General features: G+C 36.6%; 1 long non-coding RNA gene across 3 annotated transcripts in view; it reads right to left on the reverse strand.

Moving 5' to 3' along the window:
• LOC128249585 (uncharacterized) overlaps window positions 1–8071 on the reverse strand; it is a 14507-nt gene extending 6436 nt beyond the window's left edge. Inside the window, exons 1-4 of one of the 3 annotated variants that reach the window (XR_008265686.2) lie at window positions 7803–8071; window positions 5244–5418; window positions 657–897; window positions 1–500 (exon numbers count right to left, since the gene is read on the reverse strand). The exon at window positions 1–500 is cut by the window's left edge and continues 1281 nt beyond it. This is a non-coding gene — a long non-coding RNA (uncharacterized LOC128249585). Of the gene's footprint in view, window positions 898–5243; window positions 5419–7802 lie in introns of all 3 variants that reach the window. The other 2 variants (XR_016244762.1, XR_016244761.1) reach the window with 2 other exon arrangements.
• Window positions 8072–19473: the final 11402 nt, after the last annotated feature.

Raw genomic sequence — 19473 nt, forward strand, 5'->3', positions numbered from 1 at the left:
TATATACATACATACATACATACATATATCTGAAAAATGAAACAAGAAAATAAATGAACAAAAGAAAGGAAAATATAATTTTAGAACAGACACTGGTGCCTACTTTCCTCATTTAGTTAACTACAATAAACCAAATTATTTCCTTGACTAATGAACCCTTTATAGTACAAAAATAAAACAATAATTCTTCAGTTTTTGGCTTATTGCCATCCACTTTTCTCTTTTTGGCTCTTCTATTACTGCAATAATAGAATATATATCATTTCACATTACTGTACATTTGTAGTCAGTTTCTGTCCTAGTTTGAACCTGAACTGTTTGTTTTCCAATGGCAAAAATTTCATATACAGTAAAAGAATCATTAAAATTAAGTAATGACATCAACAAAAATGTGACCCAGTGAAATTATATGTAAACATGTTCCATATATTTGAGTGATGATGTCACTACAGATCAATCCATTCAGATTTGTCCTGGATCTCAGTAAAAAGAGGCCAAATCTGAAAAGAAAAGATGCAGAGAGCTTGACTAACAGTCAGTCTGAGTATCAGGACATAAGCAGTGAAATGTGATGGCCAGTAAATTCTTGCATTTGGCTATCTCAGTAATCACAACTGTGAAAATGCTGTTTTGTAAAAAGATGTAACAATACTAACCTTAGCACACTCACCACTTTTGCTGGTATATTCTGGCTTCATCACCACCACCATCACATCATCATCATCATCATCATCATCATCATTACCATTTAACATTTACTGTTCCATCCTTGTACAGTTCAAATGGAACTCATTGAGGTAGCTTTTCTATGACCAGATGCTCTTCCTGTTGCCAACTCTCAACTGTTTCTAAGCAAGATAATATTTCCTCCTCACTAGATATGTTCTTCACAGAAGACTGGAAATAAAGAACTTCATTTGTATGATGATGATGCAAGTTTACAACCATCATATCATGTCAACTCACACACACACACATACACACACACACACACACACATACACACACACACATATATCATGGTATATTTACTGTAGGCATCAGATGGGACATATATATATATATATATATATATATATATTTATTTATATATATATATATTTACCATGGTATATATATGTAAACCATGTCTAAGGGGATGCCTAGGTGTGTGAGTGTGTATGTATGTACACACACATACATATATATACCTATGTATGTATGTTTGTGTGTATATATATATAGATATACACACGCTAATACACGACCCATGTTATATTCACCATTCATGTTACAACCACATCTGGGGCATAATTAGTCGGTATACACCACTTACTCAGTAGTACTTGTATCTTTAGGGTCTGGTTGACTCCATTACCCTTCATAACCTTTATTATTTGCTATTATTAGCACTTATAACAGGTAACACTTCAATAATGGATAAAGAATTCCTTGGCTTCTCCCTTAAAGACACTCCTATTCCTTCACAAAAAACTTTCACTATACTCCTTCTTGCTAAGACAGTCTACATATAATATAGATTTAATTATGCCATTGGTCTCTTGATCTCATTCTTTATATATATATATATATATATATATATATATATATATATATATATATATATATATATATATATATATATATATATATATATATATATATATATATGCAAATTTGTTGTTGAAAATGCACCTAATTTTGAAAAACTTGTAATTTTTTAAAATAAAGTTATTTACATATATACCAAACAAGTTTCAGCAATATTTTTTTGTTTATCAATGGTAAAGTTATGAATTAGAAAAACATCTTAGCATTGTGAATCAGGAGGACAGGTGTAAGTTTGAATGTTCATAGCAGTCAAAAATATTAAAACTGTATATCAATTTGTTTGAATGTACAAAGTTCATTAATTTTAGTGGTAGTCGACAAGTCATACTGAAAAAAAAAACAAGGGTGAAATGAAAATAGTAAAAAACAGGAATTTGGTTTACAGTTTCTCTGATCCTCTTCTAGTAGATGCTTTCACTTGTAGTGGTATGTTTTGGGATCAGATGTATTTATAACTTTTTCTGCAAGCGGATCTAATTTTTGATTCGTTAAAATACTGGTGACATTTTTTTTTCCATAGTCAAGCTTGTCATTCTGCTTGGTTGGTTTCCCTTTGGAGATGGTCATAAGTTGTTCAAGTTGGTTGGTTCTCTTAAAGGGTCATTTCGTTGTATTTGTTGAAGTTCAGTTTTGATTGGTCTGGAGTTAAGTGACATCAGCAACTGGCGTTTGTAAAATTTCATATATATATATATATATATATATATATATATATATATATATATGCCTAGCTTCTTTCAGTTTCCATCCAGCAAATCTACTCAGGGCTATTGCAGAAGACACTTGTGCAAGCTGTTATACAATGGGACAAAACCTAAGACCACATGGTTTCAAGTTCAGTCCTACTGTGCAGCACTTTAGGCAAGCCTCTTTCTCTGTCTGTCTGTCTGCCTCTCTTTCTCTCTCTCTCTCTCTCTCTTCTCTCTCTCTTCTCTCTCTCTCTCTCTCTCTCTCTCTCTCTCTTTCTCTTAATGCACATTCTTCTACTATTAACAGAACTCTACAATATCCTGTTGTTTCCTTTACTTAGAACTACAATGCTCCATGTAAACCTTTAACAATAAACTCAGATCAGGAACAGAAAAAGAAAAATTACTATTATTTTTCATTGGATCCTTTCATTGTCGCTAATTTAATCCTATTGTCAACCATTCTACAACCCCATACACCCTACATGTACTCTTTCTCATTCTAAGCACCCTGCTTCTCTCTTGAAGCTTCGGCAGGCAAGAAGCAGGATAACACTTAAGTTTGGAATTGAATAGTTTGGCTTTGTAAAATGTGCTGGTACTAGGAATGGTATTTTTTTGTATTGAGAAACTACTACTTTGTAAAGTGGTTGGCATTAGGAAGGGTATCCAGTCATAAAACCATGCCAAAGCAGACAGTGGAGCTTGGTACAGTCTCCAGGGTGACCAGCTTTGTCAAACTGTTGAACCCATGCCAACATGGAAGACAGACGTTAAATGATGATGGTGATGATGATGATAATGATGATGATGATGATGATGAACCTCAATGAGACCATACTGAATGTTTCACTCTATGATGTATTCCAATCCAAAATCTATTATTCATATTCAAAAAATAATGTAATAATCTAAAATATTACAAGCAATATATCTTCCTAACAAGACATTTAAATTACAAACCTTCTATAAACTCTTTTATAAGTCTCACTCATTCTCATCCACCCAACTGATCAAAGAAGAACTTCGTTGATTAAAGACTTTATGATCCTTTTCTTTTTTCTGTTCTTTTTCTTCACTTGCCGTGTCTGGCAAATGGGGCAGAACTTCCAAGATCAGTGAGATTCTATGAGACTAATGAGACTGGTGCCATTAATGTTTCCCTTGAACTTTTGTGAATCAACATCTGGAAGAAAAACTCAAACAAGGGAGTATGCCAAACAGTTGACTTTCTAGGATTGGGGTCTGACTGAGCTAGAATAGAAGACGCTTACCAAAGGTGCTACACAATGAGTCTGAAGCCCAGACTTTGTGGATGTAAAGTGACAAGAAATATTCTGATAGACAATTCTCTCTACTTAACCTTGAATCTACCTGCCAACTCCTTTCTGTTAACCAGTAAACCAATTATCATATTTTACCTCTGATTTCTTCAATGTCTCATTCTTAAAATTCCTCCAATGACCCAGGGCAGTCCATTCTAGCCTTAACTGCATATTGCAACTTCTCTCTCTCTCTGAAAATCATCATTCTCAGTAACTCTACTTGGTCCCCAAACTTCTCCCACACCAATAGAGGACAAAATATTTGCCTAGTCTCCACAGACAGCTGAGTCTGAAAAATCTTCACCTCTCTCTCATCTCTAAACTTACCCATCTCTATTTTTCTCTTTTTTTCTCTCAGATTTTCTGATCTCTGTAGAATCAAGGCTACATATGTCACTTTAAATCTAGAATAATACACTTTCATTTTGAACAATTGTTGTCCGTCTACATCGCATAATACATCTGGGATAGAACAGTTGTTCCACAAACACACACATTTTAAATGTTCTAAAACATTTTTAAAATCTAGGCCATCCAACTGATTAGCCAAACCTGCAATTTGTAGCATGTTGCTGTTACTGGTCCTCCATAAGCAGGATATGAATTCCCCCTGCAATATCTCTTATTCTATGTCAGTGATTTCTGTCCATGTCAGCAAGTATCATATCACCAGCTCCTGCATTACTTCTTATTCATCCAATGAGAAAAACTATAAATGGATACTTAATTTACTAGAAATAGCAGCCAAATCTCCCTGAAATCACACAACACTGTTCTAGAAAATAACACATTGGACAATAAGTTCCATGGTTCCCTGCACATACAAAAGAGAAGGGATAGCCAAGGTTCATCATAAATCATTTAACATCTGTTTTCCATGCTGGCATGGGTTTGACAACTTGACAAGAGCTAACCAGCCGGAGGACTGCATCAAGTTCCAGTGTCTGCTTTGGCATTGTTTCTAAGGCTGGACACCTTTGCTAAAGTCAACCACTTTACAGAGTGTACTGCTTACTCTTTTAGTAGAAAGTGGGTTATACATCTTTAGATTGTATACCTGACTTTCTACTAAAGTGGACTTTCTACTATAAAATTGAAGAAATTGACGGAACGCTGAACTCCAGATTAAACAACTTAAACAACATTTATTTACTTGGTAAAACATACAAATCTTTAGTTATACATCTTTAGAGGTGAGAATAACGAGCTGTCGAGTATAAGACCGAAAGATGTAGAGACAGCTTTAAACACACGTCCTTGCTCAATCGCTGGCCAGCGTGAAAAAGAATGAATTGAGCGGGGAAACGCTTGCTTTATTAATTCTACGCATGCGTAAGACTACGCATGCGCAGGCATTACTACACTCTTTATGTGGCACCAGCACTTGTGAGGTTACCAAGTAACTTACAAGACAAAGCAAAATGTCCTTAACAATCTCTTCTTAAACTAATGAGGAAGCCTCCATATATTCACTCAGCTTACTAGAAATAGCAGCCAATTTCTACCCACCCACACTCCCAGTTCTTCTCTCCCCACTCATTTCTATTTACCTTGTACTTGGGGAGTGGAGTCCACCTGACACCATATCACCACTATTTTTATCTCTTTCCAACTCCATCCCAATCACTCTCATTCTTACCTTCCTTCTATAATTTGTGTAACCATGTAGCTTCCCTACATCAAGAAACCTTTACTCTTCTGGCATCTTCAGTTTCATTTCAAGCTCTCATCTCATAGCAAAAAGGCACCTCCGTCTCCATTCAGTTGAAAGTGATCTTCATCTTGTGAGCTGAATTGAGATCTCATCCGTGTTGCTGCAACAGAAAAAAAAAAAGAAAGCTTCCATTACTCTCTGTAGAGTGGTTAGTGTTAGGAATGTCATCCAACCATGCCAAAGCAGACACTGGAGCATGATGCAGCCCCTGGAATATCAAATCTTGTCAAAACATCTAACTCATGCCAGCAAACAAGATGGATATTAAAAGATGATAATGATAGTAGCAGCAATACTGATAGTAGTAATGATGGTGGTGGTGATAATGATGATGTCCAAAAGAGAACCATCTGTCTGATTGCCAAACATTAATTTGCCAACACACTGATATTCCTTCTAATATTTTGTTGTCAGTAAGGCGGTGAGCAAATAGAATAGCTAGCACGCAGGGCAAAATGCTTAGTGGCATTTCATTTGCCTTTATGTCCTGAGTTCAAATTCTGTCAAGGCTGACTTTGCCTTTCCCCCTTCCAGGGTTGATAAAATAAATACCAGTTGAAAACTGGCAGTCAATGTAATCAGCTTACCATCTACCCCAAAATTGCTGGCCTTGTGCCAAAATTTGAAACCAATATTTTGCTGTCAGTGTATACTATAATTTTGTGTTGTGTAAACATGTTTCAGTAACAAAAGAATATGTGACACTTAATGGCTATATTTGACACCAAATAAGTATAATAATTAATTACTATATTTCAGATAATTATTCTTTCATGTACACATTATTAATTTCTTGCATACAAATTACATTTATCTGCTATTTGCAGAATGTGTATACACACACACACACACACAAGTTAGAGATAACTATGTAACACACAACAGACTTTTTTCCCATGCAGTCTGCTCCTCGTTCTGTCAATTCCACTGCTAACTTCCCCTGTTCCTCTGAAGTAACTAGTTGTGTGCCACATTGTTGACTCACTCACCAACATCCTATATTCCTCTAAACTAGTTAGCAAAGTGCTCATTAATAAAGAGACCCACAAATGCACTACAGACTATCCTATACATACACTGTCTCCTATTCTTCAACTACATTATCCTCTGCTCTTCAGGTCCTACCTGACGTCTTTCTAACTTTCATCCTACTCTCATCCATCAACCAGTCTTCTCCCAATTCAACTATCGAACCTTTGGAACTCCATTCCAACTTGCATTTTCCCTGCATTTTTTTTTAACTTACTGTTAAGAGAAAACTGAATCAATTTCATATTTCTGCCAATCTTGTGGAAATCTAACTTCTGACAATATTAATTTTTATCAGAGAATTTGACCATTCATTAAATCTTTACTTTAGAAAATGAAATAATTTTGTTTCAGAAAATATTTTTGTGGGAAAGAATAAAATTTCTATTGAATTTATTATATTAAATTTTAGGTAAACAACATGAGAGGAAAAAAGCTTACATGGGTAAGGTCATAGAAAAAATCAAAACAACCATAAAGAAAAAAAATTGGAAAAAGTATAAAAGAAATAAGCCACAGAAAATCACTGAAAAGTCACAGGAAAGTCTAAAATGTCTTTTGATAAGTCATTGAAAAAAGTTACAGGAAAGATAAAATCCGGAAAAAAAAATTAACTGGAAAAACTTATCCCATGATATTGTTACATTACATACACACACGCACGTGCGTCTACACACTCTCATACGCACACATAGACATATATACTGTGATCTTCTCCACTCCACCCCAGTTGCAAATGTAATTGAGTTATCATTTTGTCCGAAGTCAAATATATCTTAAAATATCATTTATTTACTTTATTACTTACGGTATTTAAATGAAGTGTAGCATTTTTACCCTGTTATTTCCACTCCCATTAAAGGCAATCGTACTTTGGTGGAATTAAAATTTAATGGTTTCAAATATTGGTGAAAAGCTAGCAATACCAAAGGAGCGAGTCAGTCAATTACATCGACCTCAGTGCTCAACTGGTACTTATTTTTTTCGCCCCTGAAAGAATGAAAGGCAAAGTGCGATCTCGACGTAATTTGAACCCAGATCAATAAAATTCAATATTCTTAGACATTTATTTAAACTCTGCTCTTCCTGCCAATTGCCGGTCTTTACTGAGTAACTGAAAAAATTGCTAAAAAAAATAAGGCCTCATTGTCCTATTTTGAATAAAAATATTGCTTTGAACAATTTTACCCGCTTTATTTTCATTATATATATCAGAATGTGATATCTTGTTGTCTATCAAACTTTGAAAATTTAATTTGCTTTGGAATCGTGCTTTCAGAATCAAAAAATTAAGGGAGAATTTTTAAAAACACTTTTTTTTAATGTTACAATTTAGTTATAGAGTGTTAATAATTTGATACAACTAAATAACTAAATTTCCGAATATAAAGGAATTGTTTTATATTATCTGAAATAAAATTCTAAAAAAAAAAAAAAAAAAACCCTCACAAATACCTTTTAAATGCTTCCCTTGAAGTAGTTATTGATAAAGAAATTAATTTAAAGTCAGAGAGAAAGGGCAAAAGTTTGTTATGGTGCGCTCAGCTATAACAAAAACTTATCAAATTAATAAATGGGTTAGCGTGACCCATATCTTTGGACAAATTTGTAACTCTTTTCACGGCGGAAAAAAATTATTATAAATAAATTTGCATATTTTCTCCTCTAAATAAACATTACTGTAAATTTAATCTAACAAAGATGCAGAAGCTATTAATTAAAACGAATCAAGTGTCAAGTGAAAATTCTTTTCCTGAAATGATTGCACACAGCTACGAAGTTTACAGAATATTATAAATTTTACTTTTTCGGAAAATTTAAACAATTTTAAGCATATTACCCTTCCTACAAGATATTAATTTTTTAAATTAAAATTACTAAATGTGAGTTACTGAAAAGGAACAACTAATAGTTTTGGTAATATATCTTATATCGGGATTTATCTTTTAATGAATAATTGAACATGAATGATTGTATTTATCTGGTGATTTTGCATATGTGTAACATCGTCGTTGACGATACACCACCACCACTCATCATAATCGCTGTTGTCATCATCCCTATCGTCGTCATCATACTCATCATCGACGTTGTCTTTGTCATCATTTTCATCGTTTTAACGGTCAGTTTTCCATGCTTGCATGAGCCAGACGGAATTCGTTGAGGCAGATTTTATAGGATTGGATGCCCTCCCTCACCTGTTTTTATGCAAACTAATTCCTCGTGGGTGAATATATTTTTGTAAAAGATTGGAAATGAAGGACACCATTAGTATGATAGTGGTACTCATTTACAGCTATCACACAATATCAAAACAAGGATACACAAATATACATAAATATGCACATACACACATATACAAATATATACATATGTACCTTTTTGTATGAACACATAAATGTTTTATGTAGCACCAGCACTAATGAAGTCACCAAATGATTTGAAAGACAGGACCCTTCATTGCAGGGAGGCTTAGTGCCAGGTGATGGAGAGGCTACAGTTTGATAGAGGGGTAGAAATGGCTGTCTTACAGTAGAGGAGATATATGGCTACCCAGTTGGAAAAGAAGAGAGAAGATGGTGAGGAAGATATGTAAAGGCATACTCTCAAATTACCAGGAGGGGTATAAATGTGAAGCAGTACAGAGGAATTGATAGGGTGAATGAACAGGAAAGTTTGTGAGAATGTGAAAGGAGAGTGGGAAGTAGAGGTGAACAGAATGCAGTGAGTGGGAAACATGGGTAGATGGAGGAATTGTATTAGGAAAATGAGTTGTTGGGGAGAGGGACACAGACATGAATGTCTTACCTTTAGGGCCTCATTCTTACTTAGTTGGATGGGTCTTTTCAAGCATAGTGAACTGCTTATCGTTTTGATCCTTTATGGTCTCCTCTGTAGGGTTCAACATCTGAAAGTCATTTCTCATGTCTCCTTGGCTCTTTCTCTCTCTCTTCCACAAGTTCCTTTCCCATTTAGGGATAGGTACTTCTTTACGCAACTGTTTTCATCCATATGCATCACATGATTATACCTATGCAGCCTTCTCACTTGCACAGCACAAGGGATGCCTCTTTTACCCAAATTTTTCTCAACACATTATTTACCTTTTGTAATACACATGCACAATGACATTGTACATCCAGTGAAGCATGCTGGCTTCATTTCTTTCCAGCCTTTGCATGTCCTCTGCAGTCACTTAGTCACCATGTAACTTAACTGTTCACACACAAACATTGTACAATCTGCCTTTTACTGTAAGGGAGAGGTCCTTTGTTAACCATAAAGGTATTAGCTCTCTGAACTTTCCTCAACCTGAATCTAGTTGCTACACTTTCAGAATATACTCCACCCTTGCAAATTAGGTCACTGAAGTAACAGAAACTATCTACTACCTTTAAGGATTCTCCTGATCATTTGAAAGAATCTATTTCCTGTGTGTTGTTAGCATTTATTGTACATGCCCATCTGCCAAACACAAAGATTACTTTTCTGTTAAGTGTCCATAGCTTGCACTTACTACACAGTAGGGAATTTCTACCTACGCCTTTCCTATATATCAAGTAGGGCCATTTCCATGAATGGATTAGTAGTTTGCTTATTGCTTACTAGTAATTAGTCTTTGCTAAATTAACTGTAAGACACTTTGATTCCAGGCCTTGCTTCGACACCTGAAATTTCTTCTGTAGTTCTATTATAGATTCAACTATAAGAACAAGTTCATCATCATTGGGAAGCACCCAGGGGGCAGACAGTTATGAATTCATCTGTTATGGCCTGAACGACTATGATAAACAAGAGTGTTGCTTTTCCCTAGCACAAAACCAAACTGCATCTCTGTAAAGTGTTTCTAAACAGTCCAAAAGAGACTTTGTAACAGCTGATCCTGCGCTGAACAAATGCTCACATTCAGATATATTATTGACGAGTGTGTTGAGCATCAAAGACCACTGAAGCTAAATTTTATAGACTTTAAAAAGGCACTTGATAGTGTAGCGTACACTTGAGTGAAATTCCTCTCCTCTCTATTATATATATATATATACATATGAATGTAGTAGATAACAGCTAGCCTTTGGCTGCATTTTGGACCCTGTTGTGACTGCTACTCGTATTGGCGCAATTTGTCTCTTGCTCTATCACACACCAATATGCAACCCAACCAATCACAGCCTTCAAATAAGGTCACGTGTGACAGCTTGTTTTCTACCCAGCTTTGAGCCTACAACTTCTTATAAAACTCCAGCTTCTCTTCATCTTGATGTCTTTCGGTTTCAAACCTTTAAAGGTCTAGCCACTGACCACACAAGACACAGCCAGTTCCAGTGACAACACAACAGCAACCACATGAATACTCACTAACTTCGTCCAACAGCATTCGGCAACCACCATCTCTGTCGTCACCATTTGTCCTAACATCAACATCTCTCTACATACTCACACTGGTTACAACACTGCACTGTTCACGAATTACATCATCATAGATGAACAGCGAACATACAGCCTGCGAGAACTCCTGTACCAAGTGACCTAGGCAGCAGCATCACAGCCACAACTTCATGTACAACATGTACCGCAACCATCTCTGCATCATTGCCGCAACTTCTTGATACAATATTTCAACTATCATGTACAATTGACAACAAACTGGTATTTATCATTCCTGTGTCTGTGGACTTACTCTTCACTTCGATGGATATAGACTCTTTCACTGTCTCTTCTTCATCGCCATCCTTATATGTTCTTAATGTGCATACATCTATGCCTACATACACGCGCATACATCTTATTCTGATGATGGCCTGTCTATTATTATGTATATATGATGCACATACAATCACATATCAATAAATCTTCTCTTAAACATTCTGCCCGGTTGTGTCTCTTATTTCCCTCTGGCACGTATATAGGCATTGTTCTATCTATATTTATTGCATCGACCGTGTGATGAACTAAGGAGCCATTCTTATCACCTCGCTTCACACGGATGTCACAAATTGGTAACCCATTCCAGATCCTTGAAACTACAAAAATGATTATAATGGGAGAAGGAGATACTCCACAGATATCATAAACCTTCCTTTCCATTATAAAATGGTGACCCTGATGTGATAAAGGATTTATGGCAGCCGCAAAGAATTATAATGGAAGGAGATACTCCACAGGTATCATAAACCTTCCATACCATTATGAAATCACAGTCCTTGTTGAGAATTGCCTTGCTCTATGGCATCTCTCAACACTTTATCAACACTTTATCAATTTTATTCCAGTTCATTATATTGTGTTCATATGGGAACAAGGAAAACAGACTTGTTTGATATTCTTACTGGAGTGAGACAAGGCTGCCTACAGTCGTCCCTATTTTTCTTACTGGCAGTAGACTTTGTCCTAAAGCAAGCCACATACCCAGTGGAGGAGTACTATGGAAACAACAGACAAAACTGAAAGACTTGGCCTTTACTGATGACATTGTCTTGATTGCCAATCAAGACAATAAAATCTTACAATGGTTCACATCAGAACTGAAAAAAATGCAACAAATATCAAAAGTGCCGATAGGTTTACATTTATAGATATGTATCAGAGTTGTTAGTAGTATAGTATAGATTTCATGAAGCATTACTCTTTTACTCTTTTACTTGTTTCAGTCATTTGACTGCGGCCATGCTGGAGCACCACCTTTAGTCAAGAAAATCGACCCCAGGACTTATTCTTTGGAAGCCTAGTACTTATTCTATCAGTCTCTTTTTGCTGAACTGCTAAGTTACGGGGACGTAAACACACCAGCATCGGTTGTCAAGCAATGGTGAGGGGACAAACACAGACACACAAACACACATACATTTATATATATACATATATACAACGGGCTTCTTTCAGTTTCCATCTACCAAATCCACTCACAAGGCTTTTGTTGGCCTGAGGCTATAGTAGAAGACACTTGCCCAAGATGCCATGCAGTGGGACTGAACCCGGAACCATGTGGTTGGTAAGTAAGCTACTTGCCACATAGCCACTCCATTGTCTGATATATAATATATTTTAAAAAATTTTAAACCAAAACAATGTAAGTCATAAAAAAATTGATAATACAAGTCAATGGTTAGTACTTGGTCAATGGTTAGTTACTTAATACTTCAATATTTCAAGGTTAGGAGCCCTTCAAGAAATTTATGGAGAAAAGTGTTGATTGCTAGAAGGGGTCCCAACACTGAAATGTTGAAATACCAGGTAATAGCACTGACCATCAACCAATATCATTGGTTTCTTTATAACTTGTATTGTTTTAGCTTTAAAAAATATTCAGAACCCCCCCCCCCCACAAACACACACACACACATGCACACGTGTATTTAAGTATATATATATACATATATGCATATATGTATGTATATATATATATGTGTGTGTGTGTGTATGTATGTATATATATATATATAGATTTAGAAATATATTTCTAATATATATATATATATATATACACACATAGATACACAAATCTTTAGTTAAATATATTCAATGAGAATATTATATACTGAATTTATATTGAATGCTCTATTGTATCAAAGTATTAATACTATTAAAGTATTTGTAGTAACGCCGTGCGCATGCGTAGTCTCACGCATGCGTGGAATTCAACAACCAAGCTTTCCCGCTTTGATCGATCTCTTTCTTGCTGGCCAGCGATTGAGCAAGGACGTGTCTAGCTGTCTCTCCATCTTTCGAACTCACGCTAGACAGCTCACATCAATATACCAACGTCCCAACAACCATGTTCTCACACACCGAAGACGTCTCAACAAACAAGATTAAAGATGTATATTTTCCACCATGAATAAATATTGTTTGAGTTGATAGTCTGGAGTTCTGCGTTGCCGTTAATTCCTAATTTAATATAGGAAAGTCAGGTGTACATCTAATGATGTATAACCCACTTTCCTATATATTGATACATTTAATATGAGCGATTATAAAATACGAGCGATTATAAAATATACGTACATATATATATATATATATATTGTTGTACTTGGGGATGGTCATATTGCCAGTTTAGCCAATAAAAACACACGCACTGTATATTTGGTGTTAATTTGCTTCAGCTTTATATTACATTAATCTTAATCTTATTTCGGCCAGAGTTCTTTCGTCACACTTCTGTGACCTCATCAGTGGTCCTTTGTTTCCTTCCTTCTTATGTGTGTCTCACCTTGCTAACTATCAGCCATTTTGTATTTTGTATTCCTATTGTATGTGTCTACGCATGCGTGTCGTTCAATGTGTCTGTGTCTTTTGTAAGTGCATGTGTGTATGGGGAGTGTCTGTATCACCTATATTCTCTGTTAATACGTGTTCGTTTGTATTTGTTTTTATTTATTTATTTGTTCATGTGTGTGTGTGTGTTTTTCTGTGGGTTTTTTTTTTCTCTTTTTGTTTAATTAAATTTTGTTAACGTATGTAGTATTTAATTCCATTTGTTTATCTATGTATTGTATTATACTTTGTTCATATTATTATTGGTTTATGGGTAACATGTTGTCACATGCTGTGGTTTGTGGTTTGTTAGTGGTGTGTGTTAGTGTTCCATTCTAGTTTCCTATTCAGGCTAGGTTTCTCTTCTATTATGTGTGTAGCTTCAGTAATTTGTCTAAGTGCTGCATCACTGCTATGTGTAGATAAGATTTTAATTTCTATGTTGTTGATTGAGCCTCTATGTTCTTGCTCAGCGTGCTGGTACAGAACTGATGAGTTCTTCCCTTCCTTAAGTTCCCTCCAATGTTCGTTTGCCCGCTCCCCTATGCTCCTTGCTGTTTCGCCTACATATGTCATTGTCTTATTTCTGCATCGTCCCTCTACATCTTATACTATAGACCACATTTCTGGTTTTGCAGTTCGTTTGTGGGCTAAATCTACATACGATACAGTTCCTATCAGTGCAGGGGGTTCTACTGAAAGGGTATGTTCTACTGATAAGGGATTTAATAGGGTTGCCTGGCCTTTCAACAACCTTAATTCTTAGCTTAAGTTTGTCTAGGGCCCTTCTGAAGCGGTACGCCAGTTCGCCTCTAGGGGTGGTGTCGACGAACATGACGCTCTGGTACTTGTGGCTATCGTACCATGAGCTTGCCTTCCCTATTTTCTTCTTAGTCCTTTCTATGGTGTTCCATGATTTGCTCCTATAGAGTGGGCAAATCCCATTCCTATCGTTGCGTTTGATTGTTTCAAACTTCTTCATAGCTCCTTTGTATACCCTGATCCTTTCTTTATGGCTGTAACCTGAGAACTGCATGCAGTGGACGAAATGTTGTATATGTCTCTTTAATTCTGTAGGGTCGCACATGCAGGAGACATTTCGCATTACTCTGACGAGGTCTGCCATCAATATGTTGAATTTGGCATTGTCCGCAATAGCCGAGTTCCGGTGGATCAGGTATTTGGAGGCCATAGGTTTTGTATAGTGTGAATGGAGGATTCTGGTTTTATTGTTCTTAGTTTCTAGCCAGAGTTCAGTATCTAATACAGGTAATCTATGGTTAGGGTGTTTAGTAGGGTAGTCTATCGTAACTTTAATACTCTGGTGGATGGAGTTAGCTATTTGCTGGATGCTCTCCATAGTCTTAGTTTCTATTTCTATTTCAGGGGTACTCTCTTGTGGGGGTGTCTTTACCACTAAGTTGATATCATCGACATATCGAGAGTACACATTCACGAGTATGGAGTTCTGTGTCAGGCGTTCCTTAAGCCTTCTGTCCCACCATACCATGAAGAGATTGGCCACATCTCCGGCGATACTAACACCGATGGCTGCCCCCTCGTCCTGGGCATATAATTTGTTGTTAAATTTAAAGGTGTGGCCTTTTAGGGTGACCTTTATACTAGCTCCTAGTGCATGTGCGATCATTTTCTTTACCTGGTGGATATTAGTGGGGGTCCGTATGGCTCTGGTCCATCCACTCCATCTCTCTATAGGGGTCTTCCTAGCCATAGAGGTAATTGTGGGTGGTCTACCTCTTAGACGTCTACTAGGGCAGAAATCTCTAAGGTCGTACCTATCTAGATATACATCGTCATATGTCAATCTAAGTAGGAGGCCCAGTTCTTCTGTGTTGACTTTTTGGAACTCTACTTCGCTCTCGTTGATCATCTCCACGCACTTTTCCACTGCAAAATCCACGTCGATAGATGGGTATAGTGATACCACATCCATGCTACCCACTATACACCCTGTCAGGTTGCAAGTGTTGTTGCAGTCATTGATCCTACTGAGGAGATCTTCCGTGCTGTCACAGACATCAGGTGACATCTGGATTATGGGGCATATGATCATTGAGAGGAAGTAGGAAATCCTGTAGTTACTAGCGACATTCGCTCCACAGACTGGTCTTGTTGGTGGTCCCACTACAGGATTAGTTGTTAGTTTGTGGTCCTTACAGAGCCCATACAGCATCGGGATATCATTGTTCCAGGCTTGGAAGTTGTTGGCTATGCGCTTCTGGGGTCTAAGAACAAGTGTCCACATCATCATGTGGGCATTGAGGACTTTTTCTCTTTCCTCATGCGCCTGTAAGGTTGTTATATATATATATATATATATATATATGCGAGTAAAAATAAATACAAAAAAGGTGGGTTTTTTTGTATGATTGTGTATAGAGGAATATATTATTTTGCTTAAAAGAGTTCCAACACTGTCTGTTTTTTATGTTTTATTTATATTCCTGCAGAACTAATGTGGGGTATGGTATAGAATATGGAATATACAATATATAATATGATATACAATATACAATATAAAATAAAATAACATAAAAATGGATGGCACCATGAAAGAAAGTATTGAATGTAGATGAAATATTGAGTGTTCAATATTGAACACTCAATATTTCATCTACATTCAATACTTTCTTTCATGGTGCCATCCATTTTTATGTTATTTTATTTTATATTGTATATTGTATATCATATTATATATTGTATATTCCATATTCTATACCCCACATTAGTTCTGCAGGAATATAAATAAAACATAAAAAACAGACAGTGTTGGAACTCTTTTAAGCAAAATAATATATATATATATATATATATATATATATATATATATATATATATATATATATATATATATGTATGTATGTATGTATGTATGTATGTATGTATGTATGCATGTATGTATGTATGCATATGTATATATTCTAAGATAGAATCTGAGTAACCATAGCTATTACAAAATATCTGAAATATTTCACTAGAGTGCACCGACAAAAGAATAATTACTAAGATAAAACAAAATAAACAAAACACTCCAAAGTGAATCCTCATAAGCAACAAAAATATCACTTAATAATTAAAAACAGGTGTGCGTGTGTGTGTGTAGATATAGTCTCAATGAAGAGTGCTCATTCGCACACATGCATTTAGATCAAAACATTTAATCATTTTTGGTAGGAGGTCTCTGTTAGTCATACATTTCACTATCAGCGCAGTTTCTATAGCTGAATGATCTTGTCACATTCAAACAGTTACAGAATGCATTGGGTGCATTTTACCACAGTACCAGCACTAGAGAAGTCTTCATGCTCTCAGCCAGACTGAAAAATTCTCTTTACCCAAAGTTATCTCTGCTAATTTTCCAATCAATTTATAAAGCATACTGGGGCGTTTTATTGTGATGCCAATATTGATGAGGCTGCTTTATGTCCAACCAACCTAAGAATCCTTACTATCCCATAGGCATCTTTGTTTATGCAAGATAACATACCTATGAAGGTAAATGAGAATTAGTGAGAGAGAGATCGAGATCAACTTACAGAAGCACTAGGTTGAGTGTGCAAAATGAGTGTAAATATGAAGCAAAAAAAAAAGAGAACAGAGGAAAAAGAGGGTAATGGAAGAGAGACAGTGGTGGCATCTACACATTTGCTTATTGATGATAAGCTGGTCTGATGAATAAGAAGTTGTGAACCAACAGCTGCAGCCATTATCAGGGCGCAGTGGACCATTCTGTAGCAGCTAAAGCTGCTAAAGCTTTATGATAGTACTGTGATAAGGTGGCAAAAAAGTTGCCTTTAAATAAACCTTGCAAAATAGGGCAGACGCTCTCAGCTGTGTGGAAGCAGTCCATCTGGGAGAAGGGTAAAAGTAAGAGTGGTTGAAGGCAGCAAGCTGGCAGAAATGTTAGCACGCCAGGCGAAATGCTTAGCAGCATTTCGTCCATCTTTACATTCTGAGTTCAAATTCTGCCGAGGTCGATTTTGCCTTTCATCCTTTCGGAGTCGATAAATTAAGTACCAGTTACGCACAGGGGTCGATCTTATCAACTTAATCCCTTTGTCTGTCCTTGTTTGTACCCTCTATGTTTATCCCCTTGTGGGCAATAAAGAACTAAGAGTGGTTGTTGGTGGCACAAAAGTAATGTTGGTAGAGTGTGGTGATTATAAACAAACTCAATGTAATGCTTTCCACATAGGTACATGATGGGTCCAGTTTACTGTGTGACCATACTGGAGCGCTGACTTGAAGGTTTTAGTCAAACATGTTGAACCCAGTACTTATTTTTAAGCTTAGTATTTATTTTATCAACCTCTTTTACCAAAACACTAAGTTATGGAGATGTAAGCAAGCCAACACCGGTTGTCAAATGGTGAAAACCAGTGTCAAGGTCTTGTTGGCTTGATGCTGGTTGTTGTCAAGCTGGCAACTAGTGAGTGAATGTGTTGGGGAACAAAGACAAATGGAGATGCACAGACGCATACATATATACAAACATACATGCATACCTACGTATATGTGAGAGGGGGTGGTAGTGGCAGCAGTGCGTGTGTGATGGAAAGGAATGGAAAAAGTATTTAGGAGAGTGGGTTATATATCTTTAGATATACACCTAACTCTCCTACATTAAATTGGAAGAGGACCGAACACAAAAACTCCAAACTGATCAACAACAACAAATATTTATTGTTCGGTGGAAAAGGTAAACAGCATCTAATTGTACGGTTTTAGAGTAGCCTGAAATGTAGTTGTATGGTTCTTCGTGCTGGTGTCGTTATAAAGACAACTTGGTTCAACCACATTCAAATGGGAGAGCTTGCTTAGACGTCTTGCTTGGTCGCTGTCTGCCTTGGTAAGAGAGAGAATCGAAGCAGGAACGCTTCGATGTTTAAACCCACGCATGCGTGGTTAAGGATTCAGTAATGGCGCCTGCCTTTTGGCGCCAATGTGACGTCACTACAATGGCTCCCCCTTGAGTGTGAAACACGAAATTAAAAAATTTTGGAGGGACGTCTGAGGCTAGATGGCCATCGAAAACCATGCAGAAAATGCGGCACAAATATATATCAGAACACTCGGTTTTATCTTCACTGTATGAGTGGGATTTATCCACTCACACACAACAGTCAGAGCTAGCCGATTTGGATATTTAATACCAGGTAACAGGTCGAAACTGGCATCGATGCTCAACTATAGCTCTGCCACTGACCACAACCTCCCGCGTATGGACATACTATAGTCTTGTGTAACTCTTTACGAACCGGATACATAGTTTTTTTTTCCTGAATGGAAGAAAAATGTTCAATAAAAAAAAAAAAACTGAAATTGTCCAGTAAAAACACAATAAATCAAACGTAAATAGTTCTTTCCAATTTCTTGGGCCAATGCACCGTCCTGCCAAATCTAGTGACATAAGGTTCGCTAGGGTTCCTTTGCAACGACGAAGGTGGTGTAATCATTGGTATGTGTGATAGTGATGGTGCTGATGTTGGTGTATGCATTGGTAAAGGCGTTGACAATGTATGTGGTGATAGTGGTGTGTGTGGCATTTGAAACACGGGCATGTCGTCCACGGGAGTTGAAGGTTTGTCAAGGTACGCTTTTTTCAGACGGTCGACAGACACAATTTCTGTACGACCATTAGCGTCGACCTTGAAAAACTTTGGAGTGCGAGAAAGCACACGATAGGGTCCTTTGTAAGGAGAAACAAGGGGTCCTTTGACAGAATCATCCCTAATAAACACATGAGACCAAGACTCAATGTCTGCTGGCACTCGAAAGGGAGGTGACTGTTGTCTGGGGCCCATAGATGGAAGATTGGAGAAATACTCTCGCAACCGAGTAACATAGGACT

The sequence above is a fragment of the Octopus bimaculoides genome, chromosome Z (assembly GCF_046866305.1).
Source record: "Octopus bimaculoides isolate indiv1 chromosome Z, ASM4686630v1, whole genome shotgun sequence".
Taxonomy (NCBI): domain Eukaryota; kingdom Metazoa; phylum Mollusca; class Cephalopoda; order Octopoda; family Octopodidae; genus Octopus; species Octopus bimaculoides.